This window comes from Chiloscyllium punctatum, chromosome 47, assembly GCF_047496795.1.
Source record: "Chiloscyllium punctatum isolate Juve2018m chromosome 47, sChiPun1.3, whole genome shotgun sequence".
NCBI classification, from domain to species: domain Eukaryota; kingdom Metazoa; phylum Chordata; class Chondrichthyes; order Orectolobiformes; family Hemiscylliidae; genus Chiloscyllium; species Chiloscyllium punctatum.
The window spans coordinates 28,273,654-28,293,787 of NC_092785.1; positions in this window are offsets into that span (position 1 = coordinate 28,273,654).

Genomic DNA, 20,134 nt, shown 5'->3' on the forward strand with positions numbered 1-20,134 from the left:
GAGAAACAGAGGGGCTGAAACAGAGGGGCTGAAACAGAGGGGCTGAAACAGAGGGCGAGAAACAGAGGGGCTGAAACAGAGGGCGAGAAACAGAGCGGCTGTAACAGAGGGCGAGAAACAGAGGGGCTGAAACAGAGGGGCTGAAACAGTGGGGCTGAAACAGAGGGGCTGAAACGGAGGGGCTGAAAAAGATGGTGAAAAACAGCGGGGATGAAACAGAGGGCGAGAAACAGTGGGGCTGAAACAGAGGGGCTGAAACAGTGGGGCTGAAACAGAGGGGCTGAAACAGAGGGGCTGGAACAGAGGGGGAGAAACAGAGGGGCTGAAACAGAGGGGCTGAATCAGAGGGGCTAAAACAGAGGGCGAGAAACAGAGGGGCTGAAACCGAGGGCGAGAAACAGAGGGGCTGAAACAGAGGGCGAGAAACAGAGGGGCTAAAACAGAGGGGCTGACTGAGTGGGGCTGAATCAGAGGGGCTGAATCAGAGGCGCTGAAACAGAGGGTGAGAAACAGAGGGGCTGAAACAGAGGGGCTGAAACAGAGGGGCTCAAACAGAGGGCGAGAAACAGAGGGGCTGAATCAGAGGGGCTAAATCAGAGGGGCTGCATCAGAGGGGCTGAAACAGTGGGGCTGAATCAGAGGTGCTGAAACAGAGGGCGAGAAACAGCGGGGCTGAAACAGAGGGCGAGAAACAGAGGGGCTGAAACATAGGGCGAGAAACAGAGGGGCTGAAACAGAGGGGCTGAAACAGAGGGGCTGAAACAGAGGGCGAGAAACAGAGGGGCTGAAACAGGGGCCGAGAAACAGAGGGTCTGAAACAGAGGGGCTAAATCAGAGGGGCTGAAACAGAGGGGCTGAATCAGAGGGGCTGATTCAGAGGGGCTGAAAGAGAGGGCTGAATCAGAGGGGCTGAAACAGAGGGCGAGAAACAGAGGGTCTGAAACAGAGGGTGAGAAACAGAGGGGCTGAAACAGAGGGCGAGAAACAGAGGGGCTGAAACAGAGGGGCTAAAAAAAAAGGGGCTGAAACAGAGGGGCTGAATCAGAGGAGCTGATTCAGAGGGGCTGAAACAGAGGGGCTGAATCAGCGGGGCTGAAACAGTGGGCGAGAAACAGAGGGGCAGAAATAGAGGGCGAGAAACAGAGGGGCTGAAACAGAGGGGCTAAATCAGAGGGGCTGAAACAGAGGGGCTGAATCAGAGGGGCTGATTCAGAGGGGCTGAAACAGAGGGCTGAATCAGAGGGGCTGAAACAGAGGGCGAGAAACAGAGGGGCTGAAACAGAGGGCGAGAAACAGAGGGGCTGAAACATAGGGCGAGAAACAGAGGGGCTGAAACAGAGGGGCTGAAACAGAGGGGCTGAATCAGAGGGGCTGATTCAGAGTGGCTGAAACAGAGGGGCTGAATCAGCGGGGCTGAAACAGAGGGCGAGAAACTGAGGGTCTGAAACAGAGGGGCTAAAACAGAGGGGCTGAAACAGAGGGGCTGAATCAGAGGAGTTGATTCAGAGGGGCTGAAACAGAGGGGGTGAATCAGCGGGGCTGAAACAGTGGGCGAGAAACAGAGGGGCTGAAACAGAGGGCGAGAAACAGAGGGGCTGAAACAGAGGGCGAGAAACAGAGGGGCTGAAACAGAGGGGCTGACACAGAGGGGCTGAAACAAAGGGGCTGAAACAGAGTGCGAGAAACAGAGGGGCTGAAACAGAGGGCGAGAAACAGAGTGGCTGAAACAGTGGGCGAGAAACAGAGGGGCTGAAATAGAGTGGTTGAAACAGAGGGGCTGAAACAGTGGTCTGAAACAGAGGGCGAGAAACAGAGGGGCTGAAACAGAGGGCGAGAAACAGAGGGGCTGAAACAGAGGGCGAGAAACAGAGGGGATGAAACAGAGGGGCTGAAACAGAGGGGCTGAAACAGAGGGCGAGAAACAGAGGGGCTGAATCAGAGGGGGTGAATCAGAGGGGCTGAAACAGAGGGGCTGAAATAGAGGGCGAGAAACAAAGGGGCTGAAACAGCGGGCGAGAAACAGAGGGGCTGAAACAGAGGGGCTGAAACAGACGGGCTGAAACAGAGAGCCTGAAACAGAGGGCGAGAAACAGCGGGGCTGAAACAGAGGGCGCAAAACAGAGGGGCTGAAACAGAGGGCGTGAAACAGAGGTTGACAAACAGAGGGCGAGAAACAGAGGGGATGAAACAGAGGGGCTGAAACAGAGGGGCTGAAACAGAGGGGCTGAAACTGAGGGGCTGAATCAGAGGGGCTGAAACAGAGGGGCTGAATCAGAGGGGCTGAACCAGATGGCGAGAAGCAGAGGGACTGAAACAGAGGGCGAGAAACAGAGGGACAGAAGCAGAGTGCGAGAAACAGAGGGCATGAAACAGAGGGGCTGAAACAGAGGGCGAGAAACAGAGGGGCTGAAACAGAGGGTGAGAAACAGAGGGGCTGAAACAGAGGGGCTGAAACAGAGGGGCTGAAACAGAGGGCGAGAAACAGAGTGGCTGAAACAGAGGGCAAGAAACAGAGGGGCTGTAACAGAGGGCGAGAAACAGAGGGGCTGAAACAGAGGGGCTGAAACAGAGGGGCTGAAACAGAGAGGCTGAAACACAGGGCGAGAAACAGAGGGGCTGAAACAGAGGGGCTGAAACAGAGGGGCTGAAACAGTGGGCATGAAACAGAGGGCGAGAAACAGAGGGGCTGAAACAGAGGGCGTGAAACATAGGGCGAGAAACAGAGGGGCTGAATCAGAGGGGCTGAAACAGAGGGCGAGAAACAGAGGGGCTGAAACAGAGGGCGAGAAACAGAGGGGCTGAAACAGAGGGCGAGAAACAGAGGGGCTGAAACAGAGGGGCTGACACAGAGGGGCTGAAACAAAGGGGCTGAAACAGAGTGCGAGAAACAGAGGGGCTGAAACAGAGGGCGAGAAACAGAGTGGCTGAAACAGAGGGCGAGAAACAGTGGGGCTGAAATAGAGGGGTTGAAACAGAGGGGCTGAAACAGTGGTCTGAAACAGAGGGCGAGAAACAGAGGGGCTGAAACAGAGGGCGAGAAACAGAGGTGATGAAACAGAGGGGCTGAAACAGAGGGGCTGAAACAGAGGGCGAGAAACAGAGGGGCTGAATCAGAGGGGGTGAATCAGAGGGGCTGAAACAGAGGGGCTGAAATAGAGGGCGAGAAACAAAGGGGCAGAAACAGCGGGCGAGAAACAGAGGGGCTGAAACAGAGGGGCTGAAACAGACGGGCTGAAACAGAGAGCCTGAAACAGAGGGCGAGAAACAGCGGGGCTGAAACAGAGGGCGCAAAACAGAGGGGCTGAAACAGAGGGGCTGAAACAGAGGGGCTGAAACAGAGGGGCTGAGACTGAGGGGCTGAATCAGAGGGGCTGAAACAGAGGGGCTGAATCAGAGGGGCTGAACCAGATGGCGAGAAGCAGAGGGGCTGAAACAGAGGGCGAGAAACAGAGGGGCTGAAACAGAGGGGCTGAAACAGAGGGGCTGAAACTGAGGGGCTGAATCAGAGGGGCTGAAACAGAGGGGCTGAAACAGAGGGGCTGAAACTGAGGGGCTGAATCAGAGGGGCTGAAACAGAGGGGCTGAATCAGAGGGGCTGAACCAGATGGCGAGAAGCAGAGGGGCTGAAACAGAGGGCGAGAAACAGAGGGACAGAAACAGAGGGCGAGAAACAGAGGGCCTGAAACAGAGGGGCTGAAACAGAGGGCGAGAAACAGAGGGGCTGAAACAGAGGGCGAGAAACAGAGGGGCTGAAACAGAGGGGCTGAAACAGAGGGCGAGAAACAGAGGGGCTGAAACAGAGGGCAAGAAACAGAGGGGCTGTAACAGAGGGCGAGAAACAGATGGCGAGAAGCAGAGGGGCTGAAACAGAGGGCGAGAAACAGAGGGACAGAAGCAGAGGGCGAGAAACAGAGGGCCTGAAACAGAGGGGCTGAAACAGAGGGCGAGAAACAGAGGGGCTGAAACAGAGGGCGAGAAACAGAGGGGCTGAAACAGAGGGGCTGAAACAGAGGGCGAGAAACAGAGGGGCTGAAACAGAGGGCAAGAAACAGAGGGGCTGTAACAGAGGGCGAGAAACAGAGGGGCTGAAACAGAGGGGCTGAAACAGAGGGGCTGAAACAGAGGGGCTGAAACACAGGGCGAGAAACAGAGGGGCTGAAACAGAGGGGCTGAAACAGAGGGGCTGAAACAGTGGGCATGAAACATAGGGCGAGAAACAGAGGGGCTGAATCAGAGGGGCTGAAACAGAGGGCGAGAAACAGAGGGGCTGAAACAGAGGGCGAGAAACAGAGGGGCTGAAACAGAGGGGCTGAAACAGAAGGGCTGAAACAGAGCGGCTGAAACAGAGGGGCTGAAACAGAGGGCGAGAAACAGAGGGGCTGAAACAGAGGGGCTGAAACAGAAGGGCTGAAACAGAGCGGCTGAAACAGAGGGCGAGAAACAGAGGGGCTGAAACAGAGGGGGAGAAACAGAGTGGCTGAAACAGAGGGGCGGGAAACAGAGGGGCTGAATCAGAGGGGCTGAATCAGAGGGGCTGAATCAGAGGGGCTGAAACAGAGGGTGCGAAACAGAGGGGCTGAAACAGAGGGGCTGAAACAGTGGGCGAGAAACAGAGGGGCTGAAACAGAGGGCGAGAAACAGAGGGGCTGAAACAGGCGGCGAGTAACAGAGGGGCTGAAACAGAGGGGCTAAATCAGAGGGGCTGAAACAGAGGGGCTGAATCAGAGGGGCTGATTCAGAGGGGCTGAAACAGACGGCTGAATCAGAGGGGCTGAAACAGAGGGCGAGAAACAGAGGGGCTGAAACAGAGGGCGAGAAACAGAGGGGCTGAAACATAGGGCGAGAAACAGAGGGGCTGAAACAGAGGGGCTGAAACAGAGGGGCTGAATCAGAGGGGCTGATTCAGAGTGGCTGAAACAGAGGGGCTGAAACAGAAGGGCTGAAACAGAGCGGCTGAAACAGAGGGCGAGAAACAGAGGGGCTGAAACAGAGGGGGAGAAACAGAGTGGCTGAAACAGAGGGGCGGGAAACAGAGGGGCTGAATCAGAGGGGCTGAATCAGAGGGGCTGAATCAGAGGGGCTGAAACAGAGGGTGCGAAACAGAGGGGCTGAAACAGAGGGGCTGAAACAGAGGGCGAGAAACAGAGGGGCTGAAACAGAGGGCGAGAAACAGAGGGGCTGAAACAGGCGGCGAGTAACAGAGGGGCTGAAACAGAGGGGCTAAATCAGAGGGGCTGAAACAGAGGGGCTGAATCAGAGGGGCTGATTCAGAGGGGCTGAAACAGAGGGCTGAATCAGAGGGGCTGAAACAGAGGGCGAGAAACAGAGGGGCTGAAACAGAGGGCGAGAAACAGAGGGGCTGAAACATAGGGCGAGAAACAGAGGGGCTGAAACAGAGGGGCTGAAACAGAGGGGCTGAATCAGAGGGGCTGATTCAGAGTGGCTGAAACAGAGGGGCTGAATCAGCGGGGCTGAAACAGAGGGCGAGAAACTGAGGGTCTGAAACAGAGGGGCTAAAACAGAGGGGCTGAAACAGAGGGGCTGAATCAGAGGAGCTGATTCAGAGGGGCTGAAACAGAGGGGCTGAATCAGCGGGGCTGAAACAGTGGGCGAGAAACAGAGGGGCTGAAACAGAGGGCGAGAAACAGAGGGGCAGAAACAGAGGGCGAGAAACAGAGGGGCTGAAACAGAGGGGCTGAAACAGAGGGCGAGAAACAGAGGGGCTGAAACAGAGGGCGAGAAACAGAGGGGCTGAAACAGAGGGGCTGACACAGAGGGGCTGAAACAAATGGGCTGAAACAGAGTGCGAGAAACAGAGGGGCTGAAACAGAGGGCGAAAAACAGAGTGGCTGAAACAGAGGGCGAGAAACAGAGGGGCTGAAATAGAGGGGTTGAAACAGAGGGTCTGAAACAGTGGGGCTGAAACAGAGGGCGAGAAACAGAGGGGCTGAAACAGAGGGCGAGAAACAGAGGGGCTGAAACAGAGGGCGAGAAACAGAGGGGATGAAACAGAGGGGCTGAAACAGAGGGGCTGAAACAGAGGGCGAGAAACAGAGGGGCTGAATCAGAGGGGGTGAATCAGAGGGGCTGAAACAGAGGGGCTGAAATAGAGGGCGAGAAACAAAGTGGCTGAAGCAGCGGGCGAGAAACAGAGGGGCTGAAACAGAGGGGCTGAAACAGACGGGCTGAAACCGAGAGCCTGAAACAGAGGGCGAGAAACAGCGGGGCTGAAACAGAGGGCGCAAAACAGAGGGGCTGAAACAGAGGGCGTGAAACAGAGGTTGACAAACAGAGGGCGAGAAACAGAGGGGATGAAACAGAGGGGCTGAAACAGAGGGGCTGAAACAGAGGGGCTGAAACTGAGGGGCTGAATCAGAGGGGCTGAAACAGAGGGGCTGAATCAGAGGGGCTGAACCAGATGGCGAGAAGCAGAGGGGCTGAAACAGAGGGCGAGAAACAGAGGGACAGAAGCAGAGGGCGAGAAACAGAGGGCCTGAAACAGAGGGGCTGAAACAGAGGGCGAGAAACAGAGGGGCTGAAACAGAGGGCGAGAAACAGAGGGGCTGAAACAGAGGGGCTGAAACAGAGGGCGAGAAACAGAGGGGCTGAAACAGAGGGCAAGAAACAGAGGGGCTGTAACAGAGGGCGAGAAACAGAGGGGCTGAAACAGAGGGGCTGAAACAGAGGGGCTGAAACAGAGGGGCTGAAACTCAGGGCGAGAAACAGAGGGGCTGAAACAGAGGGGCTGAAACAGAGGGGCTGAAACAGTGGGCATGAAACAGAGGGCGAGAAACAGAGGGGCTGAAACAGAGGGCGAGAAACATAGGGCGAGAAACAGAGGGGCTGAATCAGAGGGGCTGAAACAGAGGGCGAGAAACAGAGGGGCTGAAACAGAGGGCGAGAAACAGAGGGGCTGAAACAGAGGGGCTGAAACAGAGGGGCTGAAATAGAGGGGCTGAAACAGAGGGCGAGAAACAGAGGGGCTGAAACAGAGGGCGAGAAACAGAGCGGATGAAACAGAGGGGCGGGAAACAGAGGGGCTGAATCAGAGGGGCTGAATCAGAGGGGCTGAATCAGAGGGGCTGAAACAGAGGGTGCGAAACAGAGGGGCTGAAACAGAGGGGCTGAAACAGAGGGGCTGAAACAGAGGGCGAGAAACAGAGGGGCTGAAACAGAGGGCGAGAAACAGAGGGGCTGAAACAGGCGGCGAGAAACAGAGGGGCTGAAACAGAGGGGCTAAATCAGAGGGGCTGAAACAGAGGGGCTGAATCAGAGGGGCTGATTCAGAGGGGCTGAAACAGAGGGCTGAATCAGAGGGGCTGAAACAGAGGGCGAGAAACAGAGGGTCTGAAACAGAGTGTGAGAAACAGAGGGGCTGAAACAGAGGGCGAGAAACAGAGGGGCTGAAACAGAGGGGCTGGCACAGAGGGGCTGAAACAAAGGGGCTGAAACAGAGGGCGAGAAACAGAGGGGCTGAAACAGAGGGCGAGAAACAGAGGGGCTGAAATAGAGGGGCTGAAACAGAGGGGCTGAAACAGAGGGGTTGAAACAGAGGGGCTGAAACAGTGGGGCTGAAACAGAGGGCGAGAAACAGAGGGGCTGAAACAGAGGGCGAGAAACAGAGGGGCTGAAACAGAGGGCGAGAAACAGAGGGGCTGAAACAGAGGGGCTGAAACAGAGGGGCTTAAACAGAGGGGGTGAAACAGAGGGCGAGAAAAAGAGGGGCTAAATCAGAGGAGCTGAATCAGAGTGGCTGAAACAGAGGGGCTGAAACAGAGGGCGAGAAACAAAGGGGCTGAAACAGCGGCCGAGAAGCAGATGGGCTGAAACAGAGTGGCTAAATCAGAGGGGCTGATTCAGAGCGGCTGAAACAGAGGGCTGAATCAGAGGGGCTGAAACAGAGGGCGAGAAACAGAGGGTCTGAAACAGAGTGTGAGAAACAGAGGGGCTGAAACAGAGGGCGAGAAACAGAGGGGCTGAAACAGAGGGGCTAAAACAGAGGGGCTGAAACAGAGGGGCTGAATCAGAGGGGCTGATTCAGAGGGGCTGAAACAGAGGGGCTGAATCAGCGGGGCTGAAACAGTGGGCGAGAAACAGAGGGGCTGAAACAGAGGGCGAGAAACAGAGGGGCTGAAACAGAGGGGCCGAAACAGAGGGCGGGAAACAGAGGGGCTGAAACAGATGGCGAGAAACAGAGTGGCTGAAACAGAGGGGCTGACACAGAGGGGCTGAAACAAAGGGGCTGAAACAGAGGGCGAGAAACAGAGGGGCTGAAATAGAGGGGTTGAAACAGAGGGGCTGAAACAGTGGGGCTGAAACAGAGGGCGAGAAACAGAGGGGCTGAAACAGAGGGCGAGAAACAGAGGGGCTGAAACAGAGGGCAAGAAACAGAGGGGCTGAAACAGAGGGGCTGAAACAGAGGGGCTGAAACAGAGGGTGAGAAACAGAGGGGCTAAATCAGAGGGGCTGAATCAGAGGGGCTGAAACAGAGGGTCTGAAACAGAGAGCGAGAAACAAAGGGGCTGAAAGAGCGGGCGAGAAACAGAGGGGCTGAAACAGAGGGGCTGAAACAGACGGGCTGAAACAGAGAGCCTGAAACAGAGGGCGAGAAACAGAGGGGCTGAAACAGAGGGCGCAAAACAGAGGGGCTGAAACAGAGGGCGTGAAACAGAGGGCGAGAAACAGAGGGCGAGAAACAGAGGGGATGAAACACAGGGGCTGAAACAGAGGGGCAGAAACAGAGGGGCTGAAACTGAGGGGCTGAATCAGAGGGGCTGAAACAGAGGGGCTGAATCAGAGGGGCTGAACCAGATGGCGAGAAACAGAGGCGCTGAAACAGAGGGCGAGAAACAGAGGGGCAGAAGCAGAGGGCGATAAACAGAGGGCCTGAAACAGAGGGGCTGAAACAGAGGGCGAGAAACAGAGGGGCTGAAACAGAGGGCGAGAAACAGAGGGGCTGAAACAGAGGGGCTGAAACAGAGGGGCTGAAACAGAGGGCGAGAAACAGAGGGGCTGAAACAGAGGGCGAGAAACAGAGCGGCTGTAACAGAGGGCGAGAAACAGAGGGGCTGAAACAGAGGGGCTGAAACAGTGGGGCTGAAACAGAGGGGCTGAAACAGAGGGGCTGGAACAGAGGGGGAGAAACAGAGGGGCTGAAACAGAGGGGCTGAATCAGAGGGGCTAAAACAGAGGGCGAGAAACAGAGGGGCTGAAACCGAGGGCGAGAAACAGAGGGGCTGAAACAGAGGGCGAGAAACAGAGGGGCTGAAACAGAGGGGCTGACTGAGTGGGGCTGAATCAGAGGGGCTGAATCAGAGGCGCTGAAACAGAGGGTGAGAAACAGAGGGGCTGAAACAGAGGGGCTGAAACAGAGGGGCTCAAACAGAGGGCGAGAAACAGAGGGGCTGAATCAGAGGGGCTAAATCAGAGGGGCTGCATCAGAGGGGCTGAAACAGTGGGGCTGAATCAGAGGTGCTGAAACAGAGGGCGAGAAACAGCGGGGCTGAAACAGAGGGCGAGAAACAGAGGGGCTGAAACATAGGGCGAGAAACAGAGGGGCTGAAACAGAGGGGCTGAAACAGAGGGGCTGAAACAGAGGGCGAGAAACAGAGGGGCTGAAACAGGGGCCGAGAAACAGAGGGTCTGAAACAGAGGGGCTAAATCAGAGGGTCTGAAACAGAGGGGCTGAATCAGAGGGGCTGATTCAGAGGGTCTGAAACAGAGGGCTGAATCAGAGGGGCTGAAACAGAGGGCGAGAAACAGAGGGTCTGAAACAGAGGGTGAGAAACAGAGGGGCTGAAACAGAGGGCGAGAAACAGAGGGGCTGAAACAGAGGGGCTAAAAAAAAAGGGGCTGAAACAGAGGGGCTGAATCAGAGGAGCTGATTCAGAGGGGCTGAAACAGAGGGGCTGAATCAGCGGGGCTGAAACAGTGGGCGAGAAACAGAGGGGCAGAAATAGAGGGCGAGAAACAGAGGGGCTGAAACAGAGGGCGAGAAACAGAGGGGCTGAAACAGAGGGGCTGACACAGAGGGGCTGAAACAAAGCGGCTGAAACAGAGGGCGAGAAACAGAGGGGCTGAAACAGAGGGGCTGAAACAGTGGGGCTGAAACAGAGGGCGAGAAACAGAGGGGCTGAAACAGAGGGGCTAAAACAGAGGGGCTGAAACAGAGGGGCTGTAACAGAGGGCGAGAAACAGAGGGGCTGAATCAGAGGGGCTGAATCAGAGGGGCTGAAACAGAGGGGCTGAAACAGAGGGCGAGAAACAAAGGGGCTGAAACAGAGTGCGAGAAACAGAGGGGCTGAAACAGAGGGGCTGAAACAGAGGGGCTGAAACAGAGGGGCTGAAACAGAGGGGGAGAAACAGAGGGGCTGAAACAGAGGGGCTGAATCAGAGGGGCTAAAACAGAGGGCGAGAAACAGAGGGGCTGAAACAGAGGGCGAGAAACAGAGGGGCTGAAACAGAGGGCGAGAAACAGAGGGGCTGAAACAGAGGGGCTGAAACAGAGGGGCTAAAACAGAGGGGCTGAAACAGAGGGTGAGAAACAGAGGGGCTAAATCAGAGGGGCTGAATCAGAGGGGCTGAAACAGAGGGTCTGAAACAGAGAGCGAGAAACAAAGGGGCTGAGAGAGCGGGCGAGAAACAGAGGGGCTGAAACAGAGGGGCTGAAACAGACGGGCTGAAACAGAGAGCCTGAAACAGAGGGCGAGAAACAGAGGGGCTGAAACAGAGGGCGCAAAACAGAGGGGCTGAAACAGAGGGCGTGAAACAGAGGGCGAGAAACAGAGGGCGAGAAACAGAGGGGATGAAACACAGGGGCTGAAACAGAGGGGCAGAAACAGAGGGGCTGAAACTGAGGGGCTGAATCAGAGGGGCTGAAACAGAGGGGCTGAATCAGAGGGGCTGAACCAGATGGCGAGAAACAGAGGCGCTGAAACAGAGGGCGAGAGACAGAGGGGCAGAAGCAGAGGGCGATAAACAGAGGGCCTGAAACAGAGGGGCTGAAACAGAGGGCGAGAAACAGAGGGGCTGAAACAGAGGGCGAGAAACAGAGGGGCTGAAACAGAGGGGCTGAAACAGAGGGGCTGAAACAGAGGGCGAGAAACAGAGGGGCTGAAACAGAGGGTGAGAAACAGAGCGGCTGTAACAGAGGGCGAGAAACAGAGGGGCTGAAACAGAGGGGCTGAAACAGAGGGGCTGAAACAGAGGGGCTGAAACAGAGGGGCTGAAAAAGATGGTGAAAAACAGCGGGGATGAAACAGAGGGCGAGAAACAGTGGGGCTGAAACAGAGGGGCTGAAACAGTGGGGCTGAAACAGAGGGGCTGAAACAGAGGGGCTGGAACAGAGGGGGAGAAACAGAAGGGCTGAAACAGAGGGGCTGAATCAGAGGGCTAAAACAGAGGGCGAGAAACAGAGGGGCTGAAACCGAGTGCGAGAAACAGAGGGGCTGAAACAGAGGGCGAGAAACAGAGGGGCTGAAACAGAGGGGCTGAAACAGAGGGGCTGAAACAGAGGGCGAGAAACAGAGGGGCTGAAACAGAGGGCGAGAAACAGAGGGGCGGAAACAGAGGGGCTGAAACAGTGGGGCTGAAACAGAGGGGGAAAAACAGAGGGGCTGAAACAGAGGGCGAGAAACAGAGGGGCTGAAACAGAGGGCGAGAAACAGAGATGCTGAAACAGATGGCGAGAAACAGAGGGGCTGAAACAGAGGGGCGGGAAACAGAGGGGCTGAATCAGAGGGGCTGACTGAGTGGGGCTGAATCAGAGGGGCTGAATCAGAGGCGCTGAAACAGAGGGTGAGAAACAGAGGGGCTGAAACAGAGGGGCTGAAACAGAGGGGCTCAAACAGAGGGCGAGAAACAGAGGGGCTGAATCAGAGGGGCTAAATCAGAGGGGCTGCATCAGAGGGGCTGAAACAGTGGGGCTGAATCAGAGGTGCTGAAACAGAGGGCGAGAAACAGCGGGGCTGAAACAGAGGGCGAGAAACAGAGGGGCTGAAACATAGGGCGAGAAACAGAGGGGCTGAAACAGAGGGGCTGAAACAGAGAGGCTGAAAGAGAGGGCGAGAAACAGAGGGGCTGAAACAGGGGCCGAGAAACAGAGGGTCTGAAACAGAGGGGCTAAATCAGAGGGGCTGAAACAGAGGGGGCTGAATCAGAGGGGCTGATTCAGAGGGGCTGAAACAGAGGGCTGAATCAGAGGGGCTGAAACAGAGGGCGAGAAACAGAGGGTCTGAAACAGAGGGTGAGAAACAGAGGGGCTGAAACAGAGGGCGAGAAACAGAGGGGCTGAAACAGAGGGGCTAAAAAAAAAGGGTCTGAAACAGAGGGGCTGAATCAGAGGAGCTGATTCAGAGGGGCTGAAACAGAGGGGCTGAATCAGCGGGGCTGAAACAGTGGGCGAGAAACAGAGGGGCTGAAACAGAGGGCGAGAAACAGAGGGGCAGAAACAGAGGGCGAGAAACAGAGAGGCTGAAACAGAGGGGCTGAAACAGAGGGCGAGAAACAGAGGGGCTGAAACAGAGAGCGAGAAACAGAGGGGCTGAAACAGAGGGGCTGACACAGAGGGGCTGAAACAAAGGGGCTGAAACAGAGGGCGAGAAACAGAGGGGCTGAAACAGAGGGGCTGAAACAGTGGGGCTGAAACAGAGGGCGAGAAACAGAGGGGCTGAAACAGAGGGGCTGAAACAGAGGGGCTGAAACAGAGGGGCTGAAACAGAGGGCGAGAAACAGAGGGGCTGAATCAGAGGGTCTGAATCAGAGGGGTTGAAACAGAGGGGCTGAAACAGAGGGGCTGAAACAGAGGGCGAGAAACAGAGGGGCTAAATCAGAGGGGCTGAATCAGAGAGGCTAAAATAGAGGGGCTGAAACAGAGGGGCTGAAACAGAGGGGCTGAAACAGAGGGCGAGAAACAGAGGGGCTAAATCAGAGGGGCTGAATCAGAGAGGCTAAAATAGAGGGGCTGAAACAGAGGGGCTGAAACAGAGGGCGAGAAACAGAGGGGCTGAAACAGAGGGCGAGAAACAGAGCGGCTGTAACAGAGGGCGAGAAACAGAGGGGCTGAAACAGAGGGGCTGAAACAGAGGGGCTGAAACAGAGGGGCTGAAAAAGATGGTGAAAAACAGCGGGGATGAAACAGAGGGCGAGAAACAGTGGGGCTGAAACAGAGGGGCTGAAACAGTGGGGCTGAAACAGAGGGGCTGAAACAGAGGGGCTGGAACAGAGGGGGAGAAACAGAGGGGCTGAAACAGAGGGGCTGAATCAGAGGGGCTAAAACAGAGGGCGAGAAACAGAGGGGCTGAAAGCGAGGGCGAGAAACAGAGGGGCTGAAACAGAGGGCGAGAAACAGAGGGGCTGAAACAGAGGGGCTGAAACAGAGGGGCTGAAACAGAGGGCGAGAAACAGAGGGGCTGAAACAGAGGGCGAGAAACAGAGGGGCGGAAACAGAGGGGATGAAACAGTGGGGCTGAAACAGAGGGCGAAAAACAGAGGGACTGAAACAGAGGGCGAGAAACAGAGGGGCTGAAACAGAGGGCGAGAAACAGAGATGCTGAAACAATTGGCGAGAAACAGAGGGGCTGAAACAGAGGGGCGGGAAACAGAGGGGCTGAATCAGAGGGGCTGACTGAGTGGGGTTAATCAGAGGGGCTGAATCAGAGGCGCTGAAACAGAGGGCGAGAAACAGAGGGGCTGAAACAGAGGGGCTGAAACAGAGGGGCTCAAACAGAGGGCGAGAAACAGAGGGGCTGAATCAGAGGGGCTAAATCAGAGGGGCTGCATCAGAGGGGCTGAAACAGTGGGGCTGAATCAGAGGTGCTGAAACAGAGGGCGAGAAACAGCGGGGCTGAAACAGAGGGCGAGAAACAGAGGGGCTGAAACATAGGGCGAGAAACAGAGGGGCTGAAACAGAGGGGCTTAAACAGAGGGGCTGAAACAGAGGGCGAGAAACAGAGGGGCTGAAACAGGGGCCGAGAAACAGAGGGTCTGAAACAGAGGGGCTAAATCAGAGGAGCTGAAACAGAGGGGCTGAATCAGAGGGGCTGATTCAGAGGGGCTGAAACAGAGGGCTGAATCAGAGGGGCTGAAACAGAGGGCGAGAAACAGAGGGTCTGAAACAGAGGGTGAGAAACAGAGGGGCTGAAACAGAGGGCGAGAAACAGAGGGGCTGAAACAGAGGGGCTAAAAAAAAAGGGGCTGAAACAGAGGGGCTGAATCAGAGGAGCTGATTCAGAGGGGCTGAAACAGAGGGGCTGAATCAGCGGGGCTGAAACAGTGGGCGAGAAACAGAGGGGCTGAAATAGAGGGCGAGAAACAGAGGGGCAGAAACAGAGGGCGAGAAACAGAGGGGCTGAAACAGAGGTGCTAAAACAGAGGGCGAGAAACAGAGGGGCTGAAACAGTGGGCGAGAAACAGAGGGGCTGAAACAGAGGGGCTGACACAGAGGGGCTGAAACAAAGCGGCTGAAACAGAGGGCGAGAAACAGAGGGGCTGAAACAGAGGGGCTGAAACAGTGGGGCTGAAACAGAGGGCGAGAAACAGAGGGGCTGAAACAGAGGGGCTGAAACAGAGGGGCTGAAACAGAGGGGCTGAAACAGAGGGCGAGAAACAGAGGGGCTGAATCAGAGGGGCTGAATCAGAGGGGCTGAAACAGAGGGGCTGAAACAGAGGGCGAGAAACAAAGGGGCTGAAACAGAGTGCGAGAAACAGAGGGGCTGAAACAGAGGGGCTGAAACAGAGGGGCTGAAACAGAGGGGGAGAAACAGAGGGGCTGAAACAGAGGGGCTGAATCAGAGGGGCTAAAACAGAGGGCGAGAAACAGAGGGGCTGAAAGCGAGGGCGAGAAACAGAGGGGCCGAAACAGAGGGCGAGAAACAGAGGGGCTGAAACAGAGGGGCTGAAACAGAGGGGCTGAAACAGAGGGCGAGAAACAGAGGGGCTGAAACAGAGGGCGAGAAACAGAGGGGCGGAAACAGAGGGGATGAAACAGTGGGGCTGAAACAGAGGGCGAAAAACAGAGGGACTGAAACAGAGGGCGAGAAACAGAGGGGCTGAAACAGAGGGCGAGAAACAGAGATGCTGAAACAATTGGCGAGAAACAGAGGGGCTGAAACAGAGGGGCGGGAAACAGAGGGGCTGAATCAGAGGGGCTGACTGAGTGGGGTTAATCAGAGGGGCTGAATCAGAGGCGCTGAAACAGAGGGCGAGAAACAGAGGGGCTGAAACAGAGGGGCTGAAACAGAGGGGCTCAAACAGAGGGCGAGAAACAGAGGGGCTGAATCAGAGGGGCTAAATCAGAGGGGCTGCATCAGAGGGGCTGAAACAGTGGGGCTGAATCAGAGGTGCTGAAACAGAGGGCGAGAAACAGCGGGGCTGAAACAGAGGGCGAGAAACAGAGGGGCTGAAACATAGGGCGAGAAACAGAGGGGCTGAAACAGAGGGGCTTAAACAGAGGGGCTGAAACAGAGGGCGAGAAACAGAGGGGCTGAAACAGGGGCCGAGAAACAGAGGGTCTGAAACAGAGGGGCTAAATCAGAGGAGCTGAAACAGAGGGGCTGAATCAGAGGGGCTGATTCAGAGGGGCTGAAACAGAGGGCTGAATCAGAGGGGCTGAAACAGAGGGCGAGAAACAGAGGGTCTGAAACAGAGGGTGAGAAACAGAGGGGCTGAAACAGAGGGCGAGAAACAGAGGGGCTGAAACAGAGGGGCTAAAAAAAAAGGGGCTGAAACAGAGGGGCTGAATCAGAGGAGCTGATTCAGAGGGGCTGAAACAGAGGGGCTGAATCAGCGGGGCTGAAACAGTGGGCGAGAAACAGAGGGGCTGAAATAGAGGGCGAGAAACAGAGGGGCAGAAACAGAGGGCGAGAAACAGAGGGGCTGAAACAGAGGTGCTAAAACAGAGGGCGAGAAACAGAGGGGCTGAAACAGTGGGCGAGAAACAGAGGGGCTGAAACAGAGGGGCTGACACAGAGGGGCTGAAACAAAGCGGCTGAAACAGAGGGCGAGAAACAGAGGGGCTGAAACAGAGGGGCTGAAACAGTGGGGCTGAAACAGAGGGCGAGAAACAGAGGGGCTGAAACAGAGGGGCTGAAACAGAGGGGCTGAAACAGAGGGGCTGAAACAGAGGGCGAGAAACAGAGGGGCTGAATCAGAGGGGCTGAATCAGAGGGGCTGAAACAGAGGGGCTGAAACAGAGGGCGAGAAACAAAGGGGCTGAAACAGAGTGCGAGAAACAGAGGGGCTGAAACAGAGGGGCTGAAACAGAGGGGCTGAAACAGAGGGGCTGAAACAGAGGGGGAGAAACAGAGGGGCTGAAACAGAGGGGCTGAATCAGAGGGGCTAAAACAGAGGGCGAGAAACAGAGGGGCTGAAACAGAGGGCGAGAAACAGAGAAGCTGAAACAGAGGGCGAGAAACAGAGGGGCTGAAACAGAGGGGCTGAAACAGAGGGGCTAAAACAGAGGGGCTGAAACAGAGGGTGAAAAACAGAGGGGCTAAATCAGAGGGGCTGAATCAGAGGGGCTGAAACAGAGGGTCTGAAACAGAGAGCGAGAAACAAAGGGGCTGAAAGAGCGGGCGAGAAACAGAGGGGCTGAAACAGAGGGGCTGAAACAGACGGGCTGAAACAGAGAGCCTGAAACAGAGGGCGAGAAACAGAGGGGCTGAAACAGAGGGCGCAAAACAGAGGGACTGAAACAGAGGGCGTGAAACAGAGGGGCTGAAACAGAGGGTGAGAAACAGAGCGGCTGTAACAGAGGGCGAGAAACAGAGGGGCTGAAACAGAGGGGCTGAAACAGAGGGGCTGAAACAGAGGGGCTGAAACAGAGGGGCTGAAAAAGATGGTGAAAAACAGCGGGGATGAAACAGAGGGCGAGAAACAGTGGGGCTGAAACAGAGGGGCTGAAACAGTGGGGCTGAAACAGAGGGGCTGAAACAGAGGGGCTGGAACAGAGGGGGAGAAACAGAGGGGCTGAAACAGAGGGGCTGAATCAGAGGGCTAAAACAGAGGGCGAGAAACAGAGGGGCTGAAACCGAGGGCGAGAAACAGAGGGGCTGAAACAGAGGGCGAGAAACAGAGGGGCTGAAACAGAGGGGCTGAAACAGAGGGGCTGAAACAGAGGGCGAGAAACAGAGGGGCTGAAACAGAGGGCGAGAAACAGAGGGGCGGAAACAGAGGGGCTGAAACAGTGGGGCTGAAACAGAGGGGGAAAAACAGAGGGGCTGAAACAGAGGGCGAGAAACAGAGGGGCTGAAACAGAGGGCGAGAAACAGAGATGCTGAAACAGATGGCGAGAAACAGAGGGGCTGAAACAGAGGGGCGGGAAACAGAGGGGCTGAATCAGAGGGGCTGACTGAGTGGGGCTGAATCAGAGGGGCTGAATCAGAGGCGCTGAAACAGAGGGTGAGAAACAGAGGGGCTGAAACAGAGGGGCTGAAACAGAGGGGCTCAAACAGAGGGCGAGAAACAGAGGGGCTGAATCAGAGGGGCTAAATCAGAGGGGCTGCATCAGAGGGGCTGAAACAGTGGGGCTGAATCAGAGGTGCTGAAACAGAGGGCGAGAAACAGCGGGGCTGAAACAGAGGGCGAGAAACAGAGGGGCTGAAACATAGGGCGAGAAACAGAGGGGCTGAAACAGAGGGGCTGAAACAGAGGGGCTGAAACAGAGGGCGAGAAACAGAGGGGCTGAAACAGGGGCCGAGAAACAGAGGGTCTGAAACAGAGGGGCTAAATCAGAGGGGCTGAAACAGAGGGGGCTGAATCAGAGGGGCTGATTCAGAGGGGCTGAAACAGAGGGCTGAATCAGAGGGGCTGAAACAGAGGGCGAGAAACAGAGGGTCTGAAACAGAGGGTGAGAAACAGAGGGGCTGAAACAGAGGGCGAGAAACAGAGGGGCTGAAACAGAGGGGCTAAAAAAAAAGGGTCTGAAACAGAGGGGCTGAATCAGAGGAGCTGATTCAGAGGGGCTGAAACAGAGGGGCTGAATCAGCGGGGCTGAAACAGTGGGCGAGAAACAGAGGGGCTGAAACAGAGGGCGAGAAACAGAGGGGCAGAAACAGAGGGCGAGAAACAGAGGGGCTGAAACAGAGGGGCTGAAACAGAGGGCGAGAAACAGAGGGGCTGAAACAGAGAGCGAGAAACAGAGGGGCTGAAACAGAGGGGCTGACACAGAGGGGCTGAAACAAAGGGGCTGAAACAGAGGGCGAGAAACAGAGGGGCTGAAACAGAGGGGCTGAAACAGTGGGGCTGAAACAGAGGGCGAGAAACAGAGGGGCTGAAACAGAGGGGCTGAAACAGAGGGGCTGAAACAGAGGGGCTGAAACAGAGGGCGAGAAACAGAGGGGCTGAATCAGAGGGTCTGAATCAGAGGGGTTGAAACAGAGGGGCTGAAACAGAGGGGCTGAAACAGAGGGCGAGAAACAGAGGGGTTAAATCAGAGGGGCTGAATCAGAGAGGCTAAAATAGAGGGGCTGAAACAGAGGGGCTGAAACAGAGGGGCTGAAACAGAGGGCGAGAAACAGAGGGGCTAAATCAGAGGGACTGAATCAGAGAGGCTAAAATAGAGGGGCTGAAACAGAGGGGCTGAAACAGAGGGCGAGAAACAGAGGGGCTGAAACAGAGGGCGAGAAACAGAGCGGCTGTAACAGAGGGCGAGAAACAGAGGGGCTGAAACAGAGGGGCTGAAACAGAGGGGCTGAAACAGAGGGGCTGAAACAGAGGGGCTGAAAAAGATGGTGAAAAACAGCGGGGATGAAACAGAGGGCGAGAAACAGTGGGGCTGAAACAGAGGGGCTGAAACAGTGGGGCTGAAACAGAGGGGCTGAAACAGAGGGGCTGGAACAGAGGGGGAGAAACAGAGGGGCTGAAACAGAGGGGCTGAATCAGAGGGGCTAAAACAGAGGGCGAGAAACAGAGGGGCTGAAACCGAGGGCGAGAAACAGAGGGGCTGAAACAGAGGGCGAGAAACAGAGGGGCTGAAACAGAGGGGCTGAAACAGAGGGGCTGAAACAGAGGGCGAGAAACAGAGGGGCTGAAACAGAGGGCGAGAAACAGAGGGGCGGAAACAGAGGGGATGAAACAGTGGGGCTGAAACAGAGGGGGAAAAACAGAGGGACTGAAACAGAGGGCGAGAAACAGAGGGGCTGAAACAGAGGGCGAGAAACAGAGATGCTGAAACAATTGGCGAGAAACAGAGGGGCTGAAACAGAGGGGCGGGAAACAGAGGGGCTGAATCAGAGGGGCTGACTGAGTGGGGTGAATCAGAGGGGCTGAATCAGAGGCGCTGAAACAGAGGGTGAGAAACAGAGGGGCTGAAACAGAGGGGCTGAAACAGAGGGGCTCAAACAGAGGGCGAGAAACAGAGGGGCTGAATCAGAGGGGCTAAATCAGAGGGGCTGCATCAGAGGGGCTGAAACAGTGGGGCTGAATCAGAGGTGCTGAAACAGAGGGCGAGAAACAGCGGGGCTGAAACAGAGGGCGAGAAACAGAGGGGCTGAAACATAGGGCGAGAAACAGAGGGGCTGAAACAGAGGGGCTGAAACAGAGGGGCTGAAACAGAGGGCGAGAAACAGAGGGGCTGAAACAGGGGCCGAGAAACAGAGGGTCTGAAACAGAGGGGCTAAATCAGAGGGGCTGAAACAGAGGGGCTGAATCAGAGGGGCTGATTCAGAGGGGCTGAAACAGAGGGCTGAATCAGAGGGGCTGAAACAGAGGGCGAGAAACAGAGGGTCTGAAACAGAGGGTGAGAAACAGAGGGGCTGAAACAGAGGGCGAGAAACAGAGGGGCTGAAACAGAGGGGCTAAAAAAAAAGGGGCTGAAACAGAGGTGCTAAAACAGAGGGCGAGAAACAGAGGGGCTGAAACAGTGGGCGAGAAACAGAGGGGCTGAAACAGAGGGGCTGACACAGAGGGGCTGAAACAAAGCGGCTGAAACAGAGGGCGAGAAACAGAGGGGCTGAAACAGAGGGGCTGAAACAGTGGGGCTGAAACAGAGGGCGAGAAACAGAGGGGCTGAAACAGAGGGGCTGAAACAGAGGGGCTGAAACAGAGGGGCTGAAACAGAGGGCGAGAAACAGAGGGGCTGAATCAGAGGGGCTGAATCAGAGGGGCTGAAACAGAGGGGCTGAAACAGAGGGCGAGA